Source organism: Spermophilus citellus (genome assembly GCF_964194105.1).
Source record: "Spermophilus citellus genome assembly, chromosome: 7".
Classification (NCBI taxonomy): domain Eukaryota; kingdom Metazoa; phylum Chordata; class Mammalia; order Rodentia; family Sciuridae; genus Spermophilus; species Spermophilus citellus.
In genome coordinates, this window is record NC_138188.1 from 38379510 (window position 1) to 38396244 (window position 16735).

Here is a 16735-nt window from a genome sequence, read left to right on the forward strand (position 1 = left end):
CTAGCCCACCTCTGATGGAATCAAAGCTCCAGGATTCCAGCACGGAGTGTGAACACGCCCCCTTTCCCCTCCCAGAGACTGTAACTTCAAAGCTGGGTAAAGATCTAGAGATCTAAGAAAGGGTCTCCCAGTGAAAATCGAGGACGAATCATCCTTCAAGCCCCTGCGCAGTAATTTTGTTTCTGGAATGGCTCTTTGTCTGTTCTGCCCTTCACACAGATTATTCTCTTCACCTTCGTCAAACGGCCCCTCCTCTAATGGAGGGAGATTAACCCTTCTCTGCTCCTTTCATTCGAATTCAGTTGAGGGCTTTCTTGTAACAGCACCTCTCTCCAGGCTGGGTGCCCGATGCCACAAGCTGTATACTACCCAATGAGGTGGCTGCCTCCCCTCCAAAGTATTGACGCCTCTGTCCAACACCTTTTTGCCAGACTTGGCCCTGGAAAGAAGGTTTTGAAATTAAATTTATCGTGAGCTGCCTGTGTTGGCAGTTCAGCATTACACAAGGCCAGGGGCATTTGGGTTAAGGGGAACTCTTGGCGCTCACTACCTTCAGAGCCCTTTCTTAATGAGATTTGAGCTTTATTTACTCCTCTGCTCTGCAGAAGGGCCTCCAGCATCACCTAAGACCAACGCTGAGCATATGGGCTGAGGCCTATGTGGCATCCTGTCCGGACGTGACAATCCACTAACGTACAAGCCACTGTTCCTCCATTACTGGCCTTATTTATTCGGGGGACTTATTTCAAGAGACCATGGTGAGAAGGACAGAGGTGTAAATTTCTTGGCAGGAGGTAAGTTGGCCATCAGGACAACATGCTAGAAAGGTGACAATTTGAATGGTTGACTTTCGTAGGTGTTGGTGAATCTCCTCGTTTTGCACCTTTTGGTTTCAAAACCAGACTGAACAATGTAAAACGAAACTTGCAACTTATTTTTAGCTGTTTATGCTAACTCATGAGATTTTTCTTTGCAAACCAAATAGAATAAAGGTAATTTCAGCTGGCTAAACTTAGTCTGATTGACTTAAAATAGTAGTCAAGCCTAGTTCTCCAATTCTTCTTAAGTGATACTTGGTTCCAGGTAATTTTTGACCAATATTTACTATTTTGGTTAAAACTACTTTGAGTTGTGCTTTTTAAAAAATCAAGTATTCCATAACATTTTCTTCTAAGAGGAATTGAGAAACATCTTATAAACCCTCTCTACAGGCATCTATTCCTTAACCATCTAATCAATAACTACTTATTAAATATCTAAGTGACAGGAATTTTTTTTAATTGAGCCAGTGTATGTAAGAGCAGAATACTAAAAATTAAGGAATATAGCTTCTATCCTGGCTGCTAGGGTCTTCAGGTATGACATTGTCTTTGAACTCAATTTTCTTCTTCCTCGGAAAAAAAAAAAAGGTATAGCTGGGTACCTGTAATACTAACTACTCAGGAGGGTGAGGCAGGAGGATTGAATGTTTGAGGCCAGCCTGGGCAACTTAGTGAGACCCTGTCTCAAAATAAAAAATAAAATGGGTGGCTAGGTGTGGTGGTGCACACCTGTAATCTCAGTGGCTTAGGAGACTGAGGCAGGAGGATTGCAAGTTCAAAGCCAGCCTCAGCAACTTAGCGAGGCCCTAAGCAACTTAGCAAGACGCTTACTCAAAAAAAAAAAAAAAAAAAAAAAAAAGGGCTGGGGATGAGGCTAAATGGTAGAGCACCCCTGGGTTCAATCCCCAGTACTGGAAAAAAAAATTAAAAGGGCATAGATGGTGTTGTCCCCATCCTGTAATTCTAGGAAACACACTCTGCCACCAAGGGCCCGAGGAAATGTTGAGGCACATTTTAGAGGCCCTGGTGGTATTGGAAGGTCACTCTCATTTCCGGCTCTCCATTTCCTGTTCCAGGAAGGACAGGTTTGCACACAGCACTGTGCTCTGCCTGCCAGTCAATGTGGCTGCCCTTGGTAAACAAGCCACGAAGTCCTTGAAAGACTTCTATGGGGGTTTTCAGCCCCAGGGCCATTCCCTAACTCACCCAGCAAGTTCTCAGGTTTTAGGAAGTGGCTTCAAAACCCAAAGCCGGAAGATGCCACTGGTCGGGGGAGGCAAGAGCTTTCCCCAGTGAGGCCTGCCATTGCTCGAGGCTTCAGTGCCATGGCACACACGAAGCTGTCCCAGGGGAAAGCAGAGACAGGAGTAAAGGGAGATAATTCAATACAACAAAAACATATTGTGCTTTTATCTTGAGTCCAGAGGGAGTGAAGGGCTCACTGAGGTTTGTTAAGCAGCTCTAGCTGAGAAGATGAGCGTGCTTGTGGCTCTTGTGAGCTGCGAAGTCATTTATCTCAGAGAGGAGAAAACAAGTAAGTTTGTTCCTCACTTGTTTACATTGAGTCTGGGAATATTTGTTGCCCAAGGTGAAGGAGGACACAAGGAGAGGATTCCGCTCTCACATGAGGTGGATTTATGGATCTGTACAAATGCTTCCTTGAACCCCTTCATTTATATCCCTACCTTCCTTTTTCAATACAATTATCAGCCTCTCTGGAAAGAAAAATCTCAACTTTCTGCTGAATGTGTGTTTTGCTAATTCAGGATCTAGACAACCCTGTTTTTAAGTTGTTCTTCATTCTGTGAGTGGCCAGAGGTCAAAGCAGCTGGTGAGCACGTGGGTAGGCGCGTAGGGAAGCTCTTGATCTCTGAGGGCACTCAAGGTCATATTTAGTGTCATGTTTCAAATGCACTGAGAAATGAAAGCAGGAACTCTTTCATTTCTATCTCAAGCTGAGGTAGTGGTGTCCATACTGGTGAGGACACCTGCTGCAGACAGCCCCACAGGAGGATCTGAATTAGGTTAGGGTAGCTGTCCACCACAGCCTCCCTTGAAGCTCTGTCATTTATCACTTTTTCTGTGTGGAAAACCACATAGTTCACATTTCCTTCTTCTTCCAGCTTTTTCCTGGAGAGTGAACCTCCGTTGGTCCCCTAGGCTTGCTGCCCAAACCTTGACACCCTTTCCCACATCTTTCATGGATGCTAATGGACGGAGGTGAGAAAGCCAATGTTGAAGAATGGGAGGTAGCTTCCTGGAGTCTGACATGTCCTAGAGTTTGACATGTCTACACCTCACAAGCACTGAGCAAGAGAATCCTCTCATATTCCCAGGCAGGGTGGAGCTGGTTGATTAGAAAACCCCCTTTGAGAGCCATCTCACTGCCATATAAAATTACTGCCAATGAAGTGACACAGTCATCTGGTCACAAATACCAGGAGGCCCGAGACTTGGAGTCCAGCACTTGGCCTATCCAACCTGAGAAGGCAGGATGGGCTGGATGTTTTAGAATCACAAATGTACAGAGCTGGAAGGGACCTTAGACAGGGAAAAAATGAACAGATTTTAACATATAGAATCATTTGTTAAAATGATACATGGAAAACACTAAATTTGGCAGAGAAAAATCTGTTATCCCAAAGTTAGGCTTTTTAAAAGTCCATTTGGGGGTGGATCAGGAGTAGAATGCTTGTCTTATATGTGCAAGGACCTGGGTTTGATCCCCAGCACAGAAAAATATCAATTAATTAATTAGAAAATTAAAAGTCCATTTTTAAAACATATTGGGGAAGTAACTCATAATACCGCCTTAGGTTATTCATACAGGAGAAAAATACTGTTTGTGAATCAAAGCAGGTCAGTCTTGATTGTTGCACTGATTTTTCTTTAATTGTAATTTAGATTAGAATAGTCAAACAACTCAATTTTAAACATTTACAACTACTGAATATATTAGGTGTGAAAGGAAACCAGCCACAATTCTGAACACAGTGAATGGCTGAACTCACTCATGAAGGGTGTGATCTTGTCCAAATCACCAGATCTTTCTCTCAGCCTTAGTTTCCTCATCTTCGATATGGAAATGCTGGACTTTACTAGCTGAAATCTTGGCTTGTCTGGAAATACAAACTTCTTCCACCTACTTTACCACATAAAACATTTCCAAATTATGACAATCTTCCTCCCAAATCATTAAATCTGATCTTCTACCCTTAACTTCTCCAAACTTGTTGATTCCTCCTTTTTTCTGCTGTCTCTTCTGCCTGCTAAGTCTGGCCTATCTTAAATTCTTCATTCAAAGAATTTAAATCAAAGTGTTTTATCTGGCAAATATTTAATTTTTAAATTTCTGGTTGGTGGCATCCTGGGTACTCAAAATTCCCAGAGCCTGGAAAGTAGACACAGGTTCATCTAAACTAGAGAACTTGTTAATTCCCAGAAGCTAGGGGCCCCTCCACCAGGGATCTGCAAATAAAAAAAATTACTGATGTTAGGAGTGGAGTGTGGACATAGGAGGAAGTTTTATCCTCTATGATTGGTAGAAAGACAAACTTTACAATCCATTAGACTTAGATTCGAATCCCAGTTCTGCTATTTACTATGTGACTAGTAATCTTTATAAAAATTAATTAATACCCACTTTGCAGGATTGTTGCATTAGAATTAAATAAAATAATTATAATATGAATAAAATAATTAAATAAGCTAAAATATTGAATAGGAAGTAGATTCCTCATAATTGATAGCTAGTACAGACTTTCAGCTCTGATCAACAGAAAGCAGAAGTTCCTGCCCAGATCTCTAGGCAAGACAGAGATGTTCAAAGTAGGATTGGACTTTCCCAAAAATTTCAGCTAAAATATCACCCAAAGGTATTTTCAGTCATTGATACATTAAGTCATCAAATTGTTTCCAGGGATGAATACAGCACTAGACAGATGTAATAACCAACCTCATAAAAAAATAATCTAAGCCTTTTCTTTCAAAGAATTTAAATCAAAGTGTTTTATCTGGAGAATATTTAATTTTTAAATTTCAGTTAGAATAGCCTAACCTGATAACAGATGCACCCACAAGTTGACCATCTATACTAGGTGTAAAAAGAAACCAGCTGTAAATTTTAATGTAGCGAATGGCGTAAAGAAATGTGCAAACCGATCCAAATGTTTATCAACCAAGGATTCCTCTGGGACTCAGTGCCCTGACTTTATGTTTTTTTTAAAAACGTAGAGAGTCAAGCTTTGTTCATACTTGAATTATGTACTTTGCATAAACCTTGTAATTTAACTTTAACCCATAGAACCGAAAATAAAATTAGCTCAGCGAGCAGAACAAGGAGACGGAGAGCAAGTAAGAACGTTAATCAAAGTGAAAGACTCAACCCTCGCTGCTGGCTAGCTCTGTCCTCCCCTCCAGCTTGCTCTTGCCAGATTATTTTGGATACCTCGTGCTTGACTCGTCAGAGTGGCAGAAGCAGGCTCAAATGTTCACTGGGGAAAAGGGATTTGTCTTTTAAGTTAATGTCTGTGTTTACGCCCCGAGGAGGTTAATGAGGTGCACGCAATTTTTAAAAATCATAAGCGAATGCATATCTTTGCCACTTGTAATCATGACAAAGCTGAAGTAATTTAGGTGTGAGCATTTTTTTTTAAGTACAAAACAGGATTTACTAGTCGAGAATATCTGCCTAAGCAAGCTCGTCCCTCTGAATATTTTCAGCCATAGTACATGTTTGTTTAACCCTAGCAGGTTTGGCAAACATACCAGATGTGCTGGTTGAGCGTTTTGGAACATCACAAAATAAACCAATGTATGGCTTTTCAGCTCGTTTTGACCAAGGAGAGATAGGGAACCCCACGGGAGGTTTGGAAATGGCTTGCCCTGGCATCTACTTTATAAGTGCCAGTAGGAGACCAGACCACCCTTCCCTATAAAAGGACATAACACCATACACCCATCTCCAGGGAGCTTGATATGGATTACTGTCATTGTCACTGTCATTTATTATCCCAAACAGAGGAAGCAGCAACTTAGTTCAATGTGGTCAGATTCCATAATTGTGAATATTTAGCCTACATAAGAATAATAATCTGTGAATGTTTAACATGAAGGTCTAGCTTTCAAATGTCCTTAATGGAGACTCTCTCAACCGATACTGAGTGGCAAATACCTAGATGATTGCCAACCTCCTCCAAACCCACTCAAAAGACCCTGCTTTATAGATGGCCTTCTATGAAACCCGTGGCTTGTAACTCAGTGTGATAGTCTCTCTGAATTCTTGGCCCCCATGGTAAAGGAGGAATTGGCCTAAGGACACTCCATTCTAATTTTCTGTCGCTGTCACTGTTAGCCAGAGCTCATAGAGCTATGATGTGGGGGTGGGGAAGATGGCTCCACCATTGGTGTTAGATCAGGAGCTACTGTGTTTGTTAGAGCCACATTTATTTCTGGAGTAGTTGTGAGAGAGATGGGCTCCAAGGAGAAGAGGACTTGCTGTAGCTCAGGTATGACCTACCACGGGAACAACCCAACTCAGAGACTAAAGCATAAGGGCTAGAGGTGGGCAGGGTACTTTCCACTCATTCAGCTAAAAATCACTTCTGTTCTGGGGAAGGAGATAGGAAGTGAGCTAGAAACAAAAGATCCAGTTGTGAAACCTAGTACCTATGTTGAGATGTCCAAATGCCCTCTCTCCTTTAAGAAATTCTGGGGAACTTGAATGTTTGGTTCACCTGATTATTTTCAGCCATTTCTTACAGAAGAGAGAGACGCTGGAAAATGAGCAACCTCAGAAAATACCAATTCATTTTTTGCACGTGTTAAAATTAATTAACATTAGTATATGCAGTGATGCAATAGGCAATTAATGACTTTGGGGGAGATAAGAAGACAAAAAATGTAAATATTCCATATTCAAAATCCATTTCATAGCATTTTATAAAAATGTTGGCTTATATCCAGGTTCTAAGGGTGGGGGTGGGTATGGCTTCTTTGTAACTAAAGAAACAGAGTGGAAAAGAACATGTTCTGTTTCCTTAAAATAAATGACTGCTTGTTTTATATAGCATGGTAAATGAAATGCTTTTTCTGTTTTGTTTTGTTTTTTACCTGCCGGCACAATCTGGAGAAAATTTTTCTAGCAAGCTACGCTGTTTTCCTCTTTGGGGACATGGTGACACTGGTTTTGTAGCAAAATAGTATTTGCTTATTAGGCATTTCTTAAAAATCCTGAATAAGCAGCTCTTTCAATAGTTTTTGTTCCACATGTTAAACATTTCATTGCAATTTGAGCTTCAATTTTGTGTGTGAGTGTGTGTGTGTGTGTGTGTGTGTGTGTATGTGTTGATAGGAAGCAATGAAAGGGGATGTGCATAAGAATTCTCGAAGGTTTTTTTTTTATTTAAAAAATTAATTCTTCACAATTCTGTATTGGTGTCTCTGCAGAAAGTGATGCCAATTTATTACATACAGCCAAACTAGGTCCCATCAATCTTGAGCAGTGGGGGTAGGGAGGTGTATTGAAGAAGACATGAAATTTGGTGTTTGAGTAGATGAGATTTAATTTTCGGGAAACATTTCACTCATAAAACAGATAGCAACCCAGCGTCGGCCCTGACCTGATGTCAATGTCATCGTACAAGCGTAGCTAAAATAAGCTTCAAAGTAAAACAAAGAACATTGCCTCTCAGCACAACACGATTTCTTCTCCTACAGTATGTACCGTCTAAAGCCTTTCGGTATTCCTATAAATGGCTTGTTACTTTTAAATTTAGCTTTTGAAGGGGGAGGGAGGAAAAAATCATTTTGCATTTTCTATGTTCTGAACACGTACAGTATGCAGCTGTAAGTCTTAGTATTATTTAGGTCAATATCCTAAATATAGCTTTTATTGTTCACGATGGTCAGCTATACATCCCAAGGAACTCAGCATCAATTTATTTTTCTGTACTGATTTTTTTTTCTGCTGCTCATTTTAAGAAAATTCATTCCCATCTCAATACAATTCTGTCTGAAGCGGTATCTGCCGTTCTGTACTGCAGATACATTCAGCAGGATACATTTACGCTGCTTGTGGTTAAAGGTTATAGAACGGATACAGACAGCTGATCATGCATTCTTCTGCAAGCCTGCCGGCACCGTTTAGGATTTTGAAAAATAATCTAGAAATGCTATACCCTTTATCAGAATCATCCTGTGCTTTGCAATAGCTTAACAGTTTTGGTTTTTGTTGTTAGCAATTCTATGAAATTAACAGCCTATAAAATGCATCCCGGACCAGATACATACTGTATTGAAAGCTTTCTTCAAGAAGAGGATATGACTGTATTCGTTCCAGCTTATTTTCTTCCTTAGCAAAAGGACTGGTTCTCAGAGGCAGAAGGACACATGCAGTGTGCAGTAGCTCTGCTTAAGTGTGTGAAATGCCTTCTACTGTCTGGTTGCAGAATTTGGAGTTTGCTAAACAGTGTTTAGTGATTGGGCTCATCTTGCATCAGCAGTTGATGACATTTTTCTTTGTTCCCTCCTACTCAGTTGAACCAAGACTCTGAGGCTGATATGCAATGTCACTTACAACATTAATCAGATACTGCATTTAAGGTGAGCTGTCCCTTGCCTCCTCCTTCCCCGGTGCTCGTGTGCTGCATGCATTGCGTATCTTGCTCCTGCGAGCCTAAGATGGCAGGCAGGATTAGCCGGGCTTGTGCTGTGTGCATGCTGTGTACAGAATTCATTACACGTTGCCTAGTATTTCAGATGTGAGTATGTAAATGCTCTGTGTGCCATATCATCTGGTAGCGAAGACTTTTTTTTTTTCCTCTACAGCCTTAGGTATTTCGACATCACCTTTCATTTCCTATTCATTTGGATGTTTTCATTACATTCAAAATACAATTTTACCTTCCTTTTTAAACAAAGCTAAAGAAACCCCACAAAACCCTAAAACCAAAAACAACAACAACAAAACTCTGCTACCAGATGGTGTCTCCCCTTTCTTCTTGCATTTGCTGTCTTTTAAATAATGTATGTTGTATTGTTAATTAATGTGAGTATCAAATTAAACACTTGAAACTTACATGTTTATTATGCAGGTAGGAGGCAAGGTGGAAGCTATTTTTAACTCTTATGCACTCCGTCCTGTGCAAGCAACTTGGGTTCTCAAATTTGTATTTTCAGTGCTGGTATCAGTGGTTTGATTTTCAGCAAATGTGACAGTGGCCTTTGCAGTGGTCAGCTCCGAGCTTTGAACTCTCAGAGGAGCAAGGGGAAAAAAAAAATTCAACACATCACCTCCTTGGTTGCAGCCTCAGAGAAACCCTGGATGAGAAACTTCTCTTTTCAGTCCTGTTTTCCTGTTGATAAATTCAGTTCCCGTGATCACAGCACATTCAAGCTGTTCTGCGTATGATTTTTTGGTGTGTGTGGCAGTTGCATCTAAAACTTGTGAGCAAGAAGACGGAGAAATCAGTTGGTCTCCATCGCCTTCCATAAAAATGGCTGAGTGTCTTGTCATGCTAGGACTGCATTAAGTGACACATACAGGTAGGTTGAAATTTGCATGTTTTATAGATTTTTCTGAGCCATGCAGCAAGATCATTAGATGCATTAAAATATGACTTTTAAAATAAAAAATAAGATAGCTGTAGTCTTTTGGGGGAAGGATATTAAACTGGATAGCCTGTCTATTCAGATACTATATAAATGTAGAGCTTATCAAATGATTCTGCTACAAAAGTGAGATGATTCTTTTTTTAAAAAAAAAAATCAGCTATATGATAGGTGTGGCGCCTCTAGACAACAAAAGAATTTTTTGAAAAGTCTGATGATTCAGCTTCATTTTTGCTTGAAACTAAAAGTAAAAGGGTTTTTAGAGATAATTTCAAAGAGCGCAAATAAGCTTAATAAGAAACATTAAAAATATTAAAATTTTAAGAAGCGGTCTTAAAACGTGTTATATGAAAGATGAAAATAAAAACTTATATGCTTCCAAAACCAATTTGGGATAGTATATAAGGTCACATACACTATTTAGATATGTACATATCATTTAGGGGGGTGAGGGGTTACAGTCTTTAATGGGGGAAATATTAAATATAGATGGCCCTCTTAGAAGAAATAGAGCTTCACTAAGTGAAATGGAGCCCCTACAATGGCTCATTACAGACCATGGAGTTGTGGTTCTGTAAGAACCAAATTTTGTCATTTAAAAAAAAAATAATTTCATGAGCTCTTTCAGCTTAACTTCTCAAATATATTTTAGTTTCAAATTAACACTGGGCCGGAACCTGTTTCCTTGGTAACCAAAGCGTATTTAAAAATGCAATAACAGATATGCAAAAGAATGTGTTTTTAAAGGAAACAAATATTTAATGAACATTGTGCAGTTGTTTCCTCTCATATAGAACCTGATCTGATTTTAGACGTTTTAAAAATGCGGTCTTCAAGCCTTACAGATTAAACCATATTTCTAAATATATAGAGAAGGCTTGCACAGTGACAAGCTTTCTTCTTCCTCCTTTGTGCTCAGTACTTTCAAAATTAAGGTTTCCTTTGTACTGTGCTCCAGAGTGCAGGTCAAGGTTGGTGCACAGAGGTGTAGTTTCATTATCACGAGTTCACCAGCGCCTCTGAAACAAAAGATATTTCAGAAATTCTGAGAATCAGAAAATGCTCGTGCTCCTGTTTTTCCCCATCCCTCCACTGGTGACCCCTGAGCTCTGAATAGTGAAGGACTCAAAGCCAAACCTACCCCTCCAATGGCAAGTGCACGTTGAGCTTCTATAAAGCGTCTTAGTAGGTGTGTTAGGAGGAAGACTAGCAGCCTGAACCTTCTGGAGGTTTGCTCCCAGTGAAGAACATGGAGACTCAGGGGCATCTGTGTAAATAGGTGCTTTATTCTAGCAGTTTGCCTACGTTATCTGTACAATCAAGCCTCTTGTGGGCTCCAGAGTGGTGGTAGTTGTTGTTGTTGTGTTGTTTTGAGGCCAACTAAAGTAGTTTGCTTGGAATCTGTCTCTGGCTCAATTACATTAGAACATTATTCATCTCAGAGTAATTTCGTGCTCTAGGCTTCCCACGAAATATCCTTCCTGCAACACCTTTTTTTTTTTTTTTTTAAAGCTGTTTGGAAGCCATTTTCCTTCTTGCCTGTGACTTAAAATGACTAAGTACATTTCAAATATAGTATCCATCAGATCGTGAACTGAAGGGAAATGTCAGAAACCTGATTCAGTATTGCCATTTATTTTAGTACCAGTAGCATTAACAGTTGCAGCAGGATCCGGCTAATTGTCATTTGCTCTTGAGCAAATAGCGAGCCAGGCATTTGTAATTAAAACACCATTGCTATTCAGGAAGATTACAACTACAAAGTCTTCTATTTTGATAGGCCAGTACAAATTAATCATTTTGAACCCATTTGAATCTTAATTACAAGATTAGATGGATGCGATGTAATTGTTTTTACCATAAAATGAATGCCTGAGAGATTCAACATTTATAGATGTCGATCCTTTTGTTTTTAACTCAGGGATGGTTGCATCATCTTGTAGATATTCATACCTAATGATTTCTTTTTTAATGGCATTATTCATTTTGGTTGCTCTTGGTCGTGCCTAAAAGAATTTTAAATACAATTTGAGGAGCCAGAAAGCCAAATAAAGCCTGTTGGGAAGTGTATTGTACCATTCTAATAAATAGACTATTCTAATAAATAGACCAGTGAATAGAAGAGTAATTATTATTTATTACTTTGTTGTGTTTCGCCTAATACTCTGCCTTCATATTTCACAGAAATATTTACAAGGCACAAAGCTTTTCTAAACTTACCCATTTACAATTATTATTGGATTTCCTAGATTAGCAGAAAATGATTCTTGCTGATTGAAGATGGCACTTACCCCTTTAAACCTGGGCGTTTGAAAGACTATGCTAACCCCATTCACACTTCTTGGCTAAGGTGTTTATACTGGGCAGGCCAGAGCAGGTGGGACAGGAAGAATGTGCAAACAACGGCTTTGTTGTCACCAAAATGAAATGGGCAAACGTGTGGTTTTCTGCCTGGATGCTTTGTAGTGTAAAATTCTCAACTCTCCCCCCTCACCCCATTTGGAGAATAGGAAACGTTTCTTTCCAAGCTTTGATTCAGTGGGAGTACAGGATATCAGCTCTTGCTACTACAGTGAGGTTGAGCTATTTCAGCCACTTTTACCGATCCCCCGTATACAGGCTGGTAGTCAGACCGTGACTTAGTATCTTTACTGCTTTGATACGTGAGAAAGATCTAGGAAAAGATCCAGCATCTTTCTCTTTGGTACTAAATCATGCTAACCTCTGGGTTTCTGGTAACGTGTGGCTCATTCCAGCTGCTTCCTTCTAAGAGAAGTGCTATTCTAAACAGCCTTCTTGGTAATTAAACAATTAACACATTTACTGAGCACCTACTATATATCAGACATATTCCACAAGCCAGAGAGAGATAGCAATGGGCAAGACAGACATGAGAAGACATGAGAAGCCTGCTTCTCATGGGCCTGTCTGTACTATGGCAGGACAGGAGGTGGGAGAAGTAGGCAAAAATAAATACGCCAATGAATAATTAAAGAAGAAAAGTGCAAAAACGAAAAATAAAATAAGAAATTTAAAAAATGAACACAATCCATTCCAGGGAGGATGGCCACCGGAGAATGGCGGGTCAGAGAAAGTCTCCCTGGGGCGGGAGCACTTGAGCAGAGAGCTGCCTGGTGCGAGGAGCCCACCAGGTGGAGGTTTGATGGGGCCTCACCAGCAGAGGAGGACTGAAGCTCAAAGCCTCAGACTCTTCTTTCTTTGTGTACCTGCGGCTCTCTCAAAGCCAGGTCTGACCACTGCACGACTGAGCCTTACTTAGGTAAGCTCTCCCTCAGTGGGAGAGTGGCCCAGGCGCTGGTTTTTGACAAACTCCTAGAGGTTGGTGCCAGTGAGGTCATTGCCTCTGACCCAGTCACTACCCTGAAAATGCCTGCGAAGGTGAAGGTACCATGAAACTCAGGACCTTGCAGGCCGGGGTAGTGATGAAATCCTGGCACAGATTCTATGCCAACCCAAGAAAGGCCTCTCTGGAACAAGAAAAATTCTGGGAAACTTCTTGCTTTGTTTTACATAAGAGCTCCAGAATTTAAACTCACAACAAAGCATGAAGATAGCCATTGAATTGTCTTAAAAGGCAAAATGGCAGAAGGGTCTGTCCCATCTTACCAAGAAGCTCTCTCTATCCTAGAGTGCCCCCCACCAGAGAGATTTATTTCAGGTTTCACCAAAATTCTCCAGCTCGGCAGACCTCTTTGCCTGTGGGTGTTTTGTTTTGTTTTAAGACCTTATTCCTTAGCGTGATTTTTCTCTATTCCACACAGCAAACAATGCTGAGAACATTCCTTTTTTTTTTTTTTTAATACTTTTTAGTTGTCAATGGATCTTTAAAAAAAAAAAAAAAACATTTGAAATACCACAGTTTTAATCGTGAAGGTCTCTAAAGACTCATGTGTTAAAAGCTTGGTCCCAGCTTGTGATGTCATTGGGAGGTGGTGAAGCCTTTAGAAAGTGAGACCTTTTATTTATTTATGTGCAGTGCCAGGGGTCGAACTCAGGGCCCCCAACATGCCAGGCAAGCACTCCACCACTGAGCCATGACTCCAGCCCCTGGTAAGAACATTCTTCAGAACCAATACTCTTTCATGCCTTTTAAGTTGGTCAGCTAACAAAGGTCAGAGAACAAGGGATGGGTTTGTTCTACCAGTTACAAACCATAAGGTGTCTTCAGAGCCTTCTGGATATTCCAGAAGCACTTCTGGAATTGGTTTATAATTTAGCAGACTTTGCTTAGCATGGTGGAGATGGCCTGCCTGTCTCCTTGTACTTCATTTGGTTTTGAGAATCATCCCACTACATGCAGATAAGCTTCTTCTAGTCCTTTGTAGTAGAACCTTGCTGCTTATCAACAGGGGAGAGGACCTCAACCATTTGGTTCATTTCTTGGGGTATTTGTTGAACATCTACTATGTGACAGACACTACTATAATCTAAGTAGAATGGAATATTGACATGTTGCCTATGGGAGTCCATCCAGGTTCCCACACAAGGCTAGGGCATGATGTGGACAGTCACAATTGTGTGTCCTCCCTGTTGCAGAAAGAAATGAATAGGATGCAGTTTTCTTGGTGGTCTTTGTTACTATTCCCTGAAGTCTAGTCTTCAATTGGGGGCAGATCAGCCCAAGACAAGGACAGTTCTTCACTTGGACCTGTGTTTTGTTCTCACCACTTTCTCAAGATGCCTTGGCTCCTAATAAGCCACCGTATGTCTGGCTGCCCTTCTCCAAGCTGGTCTGCCTGCATTGCCAGGTGACCTCAATAACGGCTGCCACTTTTGCATTCATGAGCAGATGTTAAGTTGAGAAGCCCCTGAATGCAGAAATTTGAATTTGTGATGCAGGCAAGATGCTTTTGCTTTTTACCTTCCCCAGCTGACAAGCAGGGTGGGGGTGGGGTTCTCCCAGCTGACTGTCCTGCAGAAGGAAGTAGGCTTTCTGGGGAGCAGGTAACTCAGGGACCCGTTGCCAAATCCCTTGTCGTTTTTAGGTGATCCCAGGGTGCCACTGCCATGGCCCAAACAGCTCCTTGAACGAAAAATGACTCTTTCGATCTTGCAACTATTTTGCATCTTTTCCTTTAATGGCTTCCTTGCTCCTGCAGCTATTTCTGCTCAGAGTTCGAGACCAGATCTTGAGTGCAGACTCAGTATATTTGGTCATCAGAGGGAGTTTGTTTTCTGGTCCTGTTTTGTTTTTCAAACACCACTATAAATATTCATTCTGTGTTTGAGAGAAAGGTAATGGAGGCTTTCATAATAAAACCACCTTCTTCTTTACCCTGTGGCTGCCAAATAGATATTTTGAAATTTCTTTTCCTTTTGCATACTAAAGTCTCCTTCCCGGTCTGAGGCCTTGCTCTAATTAAGGCCTCACAGTGCTGCCCATCTTCCCCAGTGCTGAGCATGACGCACAGCGCCTGCCCCGAGGGCCTTACAAGCCAGTGAGACGAGAAAACAAAAGCCACCAGCTGAGAATGTGGTTAAATCCCAGAAGGGCAGTGCCCTTGTAATCCCCCCCACACACACTTTTTTTTTTCCTTGTGTCTTGAGCTAAGGAAGGAAAAAGGAGGACGTTTAGTAGAGAAAGATTCTCTAACGCGCACATGGTGTTGGGGAAACCACGTGGAAGAGAATGGGGTGCTCCTCTGGGAAGCAAAATGGGGAACCGGCATAGGCTGGAGAGGGCAGCAAGGGGGCAGGTGGGGGCGCAGGAGCTAAGAAAGAAGGAACAAAGGGATAGCAAAAAGGAGTGGCTGCTTTGCAGCACCCTGAAGCTGGTGATGCGGGTGAAAGCAGAGGACAGGAAAAGAAGGTTTGGAAGAGCCCCGAGTGCAGGCTGCCAGGCTGTGTAGAGACTGTAGAGACCGGGTACTGTGATGTTCTGTCTGGTTTCGTCATAATGTTGACCTTGTTGCTTAAGTGTCCCACACTGCCTGTGTGCAGGGCTTGCCGATTGATGCCCCTAAAGGTGATTTATCCTGGAGTCTAAGTTTCCAGGCCTATGCCCGGGTTCCTGTTCTGCCTGCTGAGAATACCAGTGCCCCCACCCCCTGTTGCTCTGCTAGATCTGAATTGAACTTGAGGGGCTGGGGATGTGGCTCAAGCGGTAGCGTGCTCGCCTGGGATGCGTGCGGCCCGGGTTCGATCCTCAGCACCACATACCAACAAGGATGTTGTGTCCGCCGAGAACTATAAAAAATAAATATTAAAAAAATTCTCTCTCTCTCTCTCTCTCTCTCTCTCTCTCTCTCTCTCTCTCCCCTCTCTCACTCTCTCTTTAAAAAAATATTAAAAAAAAAAAAATTGAACTTGAATTGAGCAGCCCTTTTACGCACGCTTTTGGTCTTCTACAAAGCACAGATCGAAGATCTACCCAAACCCACCTGCCATAAGCTACAAATTTGAGGAATTCTTTTTTCTCACAGTCACGTTGCCCACGGCAGGCACAGTGAGGTGCTTCGGGAGCCCCCAAAGCTGCCTTCTTGCTTGCTTGCTCAGCAGGAGCCTATGCAAATCCTGGTCCTGGTGTCCATGGGGACTCTGATCTCCAGGGAGGTCAGGCCTGGTGGCACAGTAGCACTTAGTGTTGCCATTGTCCCTGTACTCCTTGCCCAGCTCTTTGGGGAATTCAAACCACGAATTTCAGTTAGACCCCTTTTGTTCTCTCATTGAGGAGACTGTAGCCAGAGAAGTTTCCCCCCCTGCCCCCCAGGTCCTCTGGAGAGTTAAGGGCTTCACTCCCAGTTCTGTGCTCTTTCCGCTAAACCAAGCTGCTCTTGGGTCACAGGGGAAGCCCAGTCCCTTACCAGGGACTGTCAGACTTGCTCCGTTAAGGGTCAGATAGTGAATATTTTAGGCCTTGCAGTGTCAAGAGGAACAATTTCAACAAATTAAGTTTAAAGATTGGATTGACTTTTACTAGCAATTCGTGAACCAGGCAGCACCCCATCTATAAAAAAGAGAAAGGCGCACTGTCAGGCCTGGCAGAAAAATCGGGGTTTATAAGTAGCTTGAGCAGGAACAAGGAAACAGCATAAAACAAAAAGCGGATTGGTTCACGCAGGGTTACTTCAGGTTATTTTCCTTATAAGGATTAAAGCAGAGGGGACTTCCTTATCATGCCGCTAAAACTGGCCTGTTTGGGGATTTGTCTTCTGATTTCTCAGAAGGTCAGATAAACAGCTTAATTCCAATTAAGTGATGTGAAGCTTTAGCATGAGTGACTCCATTAGAGTTTTGGTCTGTTGGGGTCCAGAGTAGTAGTTCATTCTAAATCAGTGGACTCT

The 16735-nt window shown here is 41.7% G+C and overlaps 1 protein-coding gene across 11 annotated transcripts in view; it reads left to right on the top strand.

Moving 5' to 3' along the window:
- Positions 1 to 16735, top strand: part of ZBTB38 (zinc finger and BTB domain containing 38) — a 106914-nt gene that overhangs the window by 42619 nt on the left and 47560 nt on the right. For 3 of the 11 annotated variants that reach the window (XR_014023061.1, XM_081302108.1, XM_081302111.1), the window contains 2 exons: positions 8358 to 8423; positions 8915 to 9365. The exons of 5 other annotated variants lie outside the window; for them this stretch is intronic. The gene's annotated coding sequence lies outside the window, so the exon portion shown is untranslated. The remainder of the gene's footprint in view (positions 1 to 8357; positions 8424 to 8914; positions 9366 to 16735) is intronic. 3 more of the 11 variants (XR_014023062.1, XM_081302109.1, XM_081302107.1) reach the window with 2 other exon arrangements.